The sequence below is a fragment of the Corythoichthys intestinalis genome, chromosome 15 (genome assembly GCF_030265065.1).
Source record: "Corythoichthys intestinalis isolate RoL2023-P3 chromosome 15, ASM3026506v1, whole genome shotgun sequence".
In the NCBI taxonomy this organism is placed as follows: Eukaryota; Metazoa; Chordata; class Actinopteri; order Syngnathiformes; family Syngnathidae; genus Corythoichthys; species Corythoichthys intestinalis.
This window is the reverse complement of record NC_080409.1, coordinates 16,209,082-16,215,304: the sequence shown is the minus strand read 5'-3', so window position 1 is coordinate 16,215,304 and position 6,223 is coordinate 16,209,082. Positions and strand designations below refer to the sequence as shown.

General features: G+C 38.3%; 1 long non-coding RNA gene across 1 annotated transcript; it reads right to left on the bottom strand.

Moving 5' to 3' along the window:
• Positions 1-3,362: 3,362 nt before the first annotated feature.
• On the bottom strand, positions 3,363-5,220 carry LOC130930598 (uncharacterized). Its single transcript, XR_009067082.1, has 3 exons — positions 5,036-5,220; positions 4,116-4,251; positions 3,363-4,021 (listed from the first exon to the last, which is right to left on the bottom strand). It is a non-coding gene; the product is annotated as an uncharacterized LOC130930598 (long non-coding RNA).
• Between the last annotated feature and the right edge of the window lie 1,003 nt (positions 5,221-6,223).

Sequence of the window (6,223 nt, the reverse complement as noted above, 5' to 3'; positions counted from 1 at the left end):
CTCTGTGCGTGCATGTGTGCGTGGGTGCGCATGTGTAAGCCACTTATATGATAGGGTGTGTGCTTGTTGTTTGTGTGTGTGGCAGGTAGTGGAAGAGCATAGGTCAGTCACAGCGATAAAGACCCAAGCGACATGTCTGTAAATCAGCAAAGAGCAACAAACTGTTTCTGATTCCAGCACTGGTATTACAAATATCTGTCCTGTTTTCTTAAATCTTAATATTTAATTCAATTTGAATAAAACATTATTTTACTGTATGCAAAATCTTGATTCTTACTTTGTTCCTCCAGCGTGATGATGACATGCTCTTTCTCAGTAGCATAAATAATCAGCCGTACATTCAATAATCTTTGAAGTCAATTTGGCCTCCTTGTTTGTCAGTAATACAAAATGTAACATAAAACCTTTTATGGTTACTTAATGGCCGTAAAATATACAAAGGTAAATGTTAGTACTCTTGTCTTATGGGAATATTAACTTACAATGGTCATATAAAGATAAACTTCATAATATTTTGTATAATGCTTGATGCTGTTTAAGGTCATGCTTGAGCCTTTTTCGGTTTATTTTGGTCAGGCACACCAGACCGGTCACTGATTAATCGCAGAGAACATTTCACACGCTTGACAAATGTAGCTGGGTGCCTCTATAACATGTTGGGGAGGAGATTTAGGTGTTATGCAGCCATGATGACCAATGCGGGTTTTTCTAACTTGGTGTTAAAGATACACAGTTTAAATTGTAATCATTTAATTAAAGAAACAAAAACAAACAATAGTCACAAAAATATTTTTTAACTTATAAAAGTAATAATTAATTATTAATTAATTAATGAAAATCAGCCATTGCTGTTCCAGGGCAATAGGGCAATGATGTTTGATGAAGTTTGAAATTGTGTATATTATAGTGTTTTGGGATTATAGTTTGTGGCATATGAACATTTTAAGCTATTAATATTGGCAATTCTGAACATTATTGGAAGGTTTCACTTTTTTTTTAAAAATGCAATTTGAAATATGGCAGGGTTCCACCATTCTTCATCGTAATTTATTGTAATATATCTGTACCTTGGAATTCCAAAAGCAAGGTTCGCACCTTTATCAACTCTAACATCATGTTTCCTAAAATGTGAGACAGCCTGCATGATAAGCGATAGAAAAAGCAAAAATAATAATAATAATACAGTAATTGTTTCAGTATTTAGCAACTAATTAAATGGCAACAATTGACGGTGATACTTTGGAGTGCAATATTTTACTTTTTAGAAGGACCTTGCTTCAAGATGACTCGCTAGAATAGTCACTGAACCTGGATTTGGATTTCTTTAGGAAAGTGTGTGTGTGTGTGTGGGGGGGGGGGGGGGGGGGCATTACGGAGGATACCAGATAATATTCCAGAAGGAAGTCAATTTTCCATCTACTACGACGTGTCTATTTGCCAACTATTTGAAATGATATGAAATCTTGAGTATTTTGTTGGGGGTACCTAAGCACTGTGAGCTGTTTAAGAATTTGTGAGCAATATAATGCAACAGTGGAAATGTAAAATAAACAATAATAATTAAAAAAAAAAAAAAGATAAAATTAAAATCATAATAAGTAGTGGTTGATGAAAGTTGGTAGGCGATAGTGTTTGGTGTGTTGTCCTCTAGCTTCTCCCAGAGGACAGTACTTGAAATAGCAGGAGACCCAAAGGCAATTTACTACTTCAAGCATGGGAAGATTCTTCATTACAAGCTGGCTTTACTTCCATTTGGATGTCTTACATTAACCACAGCAAATGAAAAAGCAATTCATTTTGTCATTTTAAAATACTTTACTTGCAGTTTCATCTTTGTTGTTTTTAAGTGCTTTGTATCTACATGGATGGCATGGAAGCTAACTACAAATTGTGGCATGAGGCCAAAGTTACCTGTTTGGCCGAGGGAGCCCACCTGTTTATCATCCAGAACATGAGGATGAAGCACTCTCTTTTCACAGGTTGAAGCCTGTCAAGTCACCACTCAAGCAGTTGTTCTTCTTCTTCCTCTAAATAAATTTGATTTGATTCTTCTTTGATGCGCGACTCCCTCGTCATTCATGAACTGGTCATCTTGAAAGAGAGTATGTATGCTGCATGTGCACAGTATCTTCCGATTATCGGAGCCTGTATTTTTCTTTTTTGCATCACGGTTGATTAATTAATTGTAGACTTATTCTTGCTGTGGGTTACAAGTCAACCAGAAGAGGGCATCCTTTAGTCTGTAGTAGCACCCTATTTTGTATATGGGCTGATTAATTATTTACAGACTTATTGTTGCTGTATATTATAAATTAGGCAGTAGTCAGTAGCCTTCAGCCTGTAGTAGCACATTAGTGCTTTCTTTGTTCATTTCTTTGGTAAAGAAAATACAGGTCGAGTAGAAGGAGCGAGGAAAACTAGACCGACCCAAATGCATGTAATCAAGGAAAGTGAAGAGGTGTGAGTTTAAGAATATAATGTATTTACTTCTCAGGAATACTGAAAACCAAAGTACAACTAAATACAATAGTAAAAGCATGCTTGTTGACTATTTAATAAAGCCCCCACTCCACACACGCACGCATGCACATTTGTTCATAACACATTTACTAGATGTCATGCTCATTTTATGTTCACATAAAGATATATATTTCATGTTCGTTTGTGTATGTAGGGGTGGGAGGTCGCTGTTAATATGATGACCTTTTTCATATTCCATAATATTGTATTGTATAATGTCAACGTTTCATAGTGTTGCAATTATTATGTACACATTTAACATTTATGAATAAAACATGCATTTTTATTCTACACATAGTAAATAAACCTAGCGTTTCCTGAATACCCCTGACACATGTGCAGCGTGGATAGTGCCACTGCATATGAAAGCTTATTTCTTAAAGTACAAAATTGAGCTGAACAGCCACAATAACACTGACGACTCAGGATTCTAGGTGGTTGAGGAGGATTTCCCCCCCCTAATTGCACTGAGCTCAGTTCTCACTATAGTTGTGTTAGAAAAAAAAATACAGTAATTGACTTCTGATGGATATTGTATCTTTTTACCAAATTTGACCACATGTAACTTGTGAACTCGTGTTACTGACCAAGTACGGTCAGTACGTTTTTCTTTCAAACTGCCATCTTTCAAGGTTCATTATTGGTCCACATGAACTCACTGCTGCTAACTTCTGTTACAATTTCTCATCGAAATAGATATTTTAGCATGTATCAAGAGTGTTGATGGGCTGAATGAGCTTACATGAAGTGGATGGGCTCCAGGTCTCCTTCTAGCATGATTGTTTCAGGTGTAGGCATGTGCCAAAAGAAGTCGGTCTGAATGACCTCAAGTGTTTATTCTGGAAAAAGCAAAGACAGCCTTTTGTGTGTAATCTGAGAAGAAGAAAAAAAAAAAACATGTTGGAGCAACCCTCAAACACCTCAAGGCCGAAAAAGTCTTTCTTTGAACATGCATCAACCTAATAAATGGGCTATCCTACTTGGTCAATGATCTTTGCAAAACAATACAGAATCAGTACACACAGTAGCAACAATCATAGCATTTTATTTACTATGATTAGGATGTTTCTTTGAAACAAACCAACAAAAAACTGGTGGTCCTAGCCCACACTCCTCTCTACTGTCTTTTATTGTTACACTTCCTGTTTTATGTGGCACGAGTTCAACCTTGGCAGACCTGGGAGTGCATCTGCAGCTCATTGCAATCAACATTGGTTTTAAGGAGCAGCCTGGACAGCAAGCAGGTGCCAGATGATTCTGCCAATCACCATTGGTAGATCAGTCAACTAAGCCTGTAGTTTGTGACTCTTGTCTTAGAACTCTTAACTAATTCTGTTTTTTTTTGCTATCAGGTCACTCACCCATCAAAGCCCTCGCTGCCACAGCCATTGACCATTCAACCTACCAGCTGCTCAACACCTTGCCTGTGTACAATAAAAAATACCACTTCACGCTCCATCTGTTTCCGGGTCGCATTTTGGTCCACATCAACTTTGCCTGCCTTGCCCAAACAAAAACAATACAAAAGCAATGATGAATGGTCAATACATTGCGCAAGACTGTTGTGACTGGACCTGTTCATGGTGAAAAGCCACCTTGACCAAGGTGCGTCCTCTGGTAGAAAGTGTGAAAACTTCATCTCTGCCCTGTCAAACCTTGCATGGGTTTCAATTCCAAGAAGCTGATGAGGGTTCCCTCTTTACAGGGTGGATACATTCAAGTGCTGATTAGCTGAAAAGTTTTAAAAACATGAGATACATCTGAAGAAAGGTACTGAAAGCATGTGCAAAGACTGAACAAATTGCCATTTTTGGAAGGCACGAAATTAATCAGAACCACAGCACGAGTAGGCCCACCATTGCTGCGGACTGAGCACCAATGAATGTTGAGGAGTAATGTAGTCTTTAAAAGCTCAAAAGACAAAAGGAAAAGGGATGAGCATCATTTTAATTACGAGACTAATGATTAGAAATGCAACATTAATTCTGTGTTGTGCATGCCATTGGCTGGTATAGGCACTTTTAGAATCAGAGTAACTTTTATTGTCATCATGCAAATGTACAACGAGATTGAGGGGAGCTTTCCTTTACTGTGCAAAGGTAATAAGTTAAAAAGGCTTAAAGAGGCTTAAAAATATACAAAATAAAAGGGTTAAGAATACACAAAATACAACATCGGCAGATTGTGCACAGCACGATTGAGGTTCAGTGTGGGATGCGAAGTATTATGTAATATGTATTGTATTGCACGTGGAATTATTAAATAAGAAAAATAAATAAAAAAATAGAAAATACATTTATTTGTTTATATATAAGTGTCGAGGTGGTGCAGCTGCATTGATGTACTATTGCACCCAGCAATGGCCACAAATGTACAATACGTTGCCTGATATGCCTGAATTATTGAGGGCCTGTAACAGCTCACCTTGCTTATGACACAAATTCATTTATCTGATATTATGCTAGCTAGTTCTGCATTGTTTAAGAACCACACGCTTGTCTTATAGACTGCTCACCTAAACCACGGATATGATGAGATGAAAGGACAAGTAGTGACTGAGCTCAACTTGCATAATCAGAAGTTTATGTATTAAGAGAGGTTGTAAATACCAGTTCAACTGTTATGCGATGATATCGTTTCAAAATAATGTTGAATCAAAGCAGAACATTTATCACAGATGATGTCATACTTCGCTTGCCATCTTCCGGTTTCTCCTTAGTAGTTTCATGCGATGACAGTCTGTAAATCATGACTCAATCCATGAGTCAGCTACAAATATTTTGTGACGTGAAATAACGTGCCTAATGTTTAAAATATTTTTAATGAATAGGCGGGATAAAAGGGCATGTTTTCCTGTGTACTGTCACCTTTTGGAATATACAGTAGTGGTATTTGTGATAGTAACACTTATTTAAAAAGTTACTTAATAATATCCTTCAACACAATAACTTTCACCTTATCCTGGTGGAGGTGGTCATACATCCCAGTGATCCTAAAAGCAACAGCGCCACCTCATCGCCTGATCATTTTGTCTGGTTCCACCGTCAGTTGTGTCTCGCATTCGTTTGATACTTCTTTCTGAACACTGGCTCACGAGTTGTTTTTGCTTCCGCTCCAGGACCTGTTTTATGCGCGGCCCTTGTCTGATCCCACGCCTGCCTCCTTCCGAGATTGTTCATCTCACATCGGCTCACCAACCTGAGCTAGAGCAGGGCGGTAAACCGAAAATTTACCGTCACCGAAATTCTTAACGATGACCGACGTAATTTTGACCATGTCGGTAAATTCGGTAAATTAATAAAACAAGAAAATATAGTCTTTTCATCCCGCTTTGATTCTGTGTTGTTCGTCTATGTTCATTCCCCTTTAAGAAAGCAGTGAATGTGCTTACGTAGGGAGCCACGTGATCATCAGGAAGCCAATCAATCAAAAGCCCGGTAAGCTAACGCTAGCAGCTAACGCTACAAGCAAAACGTGATGGAGTGTGGCTTAAGGGAGGTTCACCAAACTTTCAACCGACATTTAGTAGACTCTTGGTGGCATCCAGACGGGCTTTCACCCGCTGTCCTCCTTTGTTCTCACGATTTCCGGAGATGGTGCTTTCAGTGCTTTCTACTGGTAGCCAGGCTAACGCTAGCTAGCGGCTAACGCTACAAATGAACGTTATGGAGTCGGATAGTGGCTCTAACCTTGTCGAAACGGC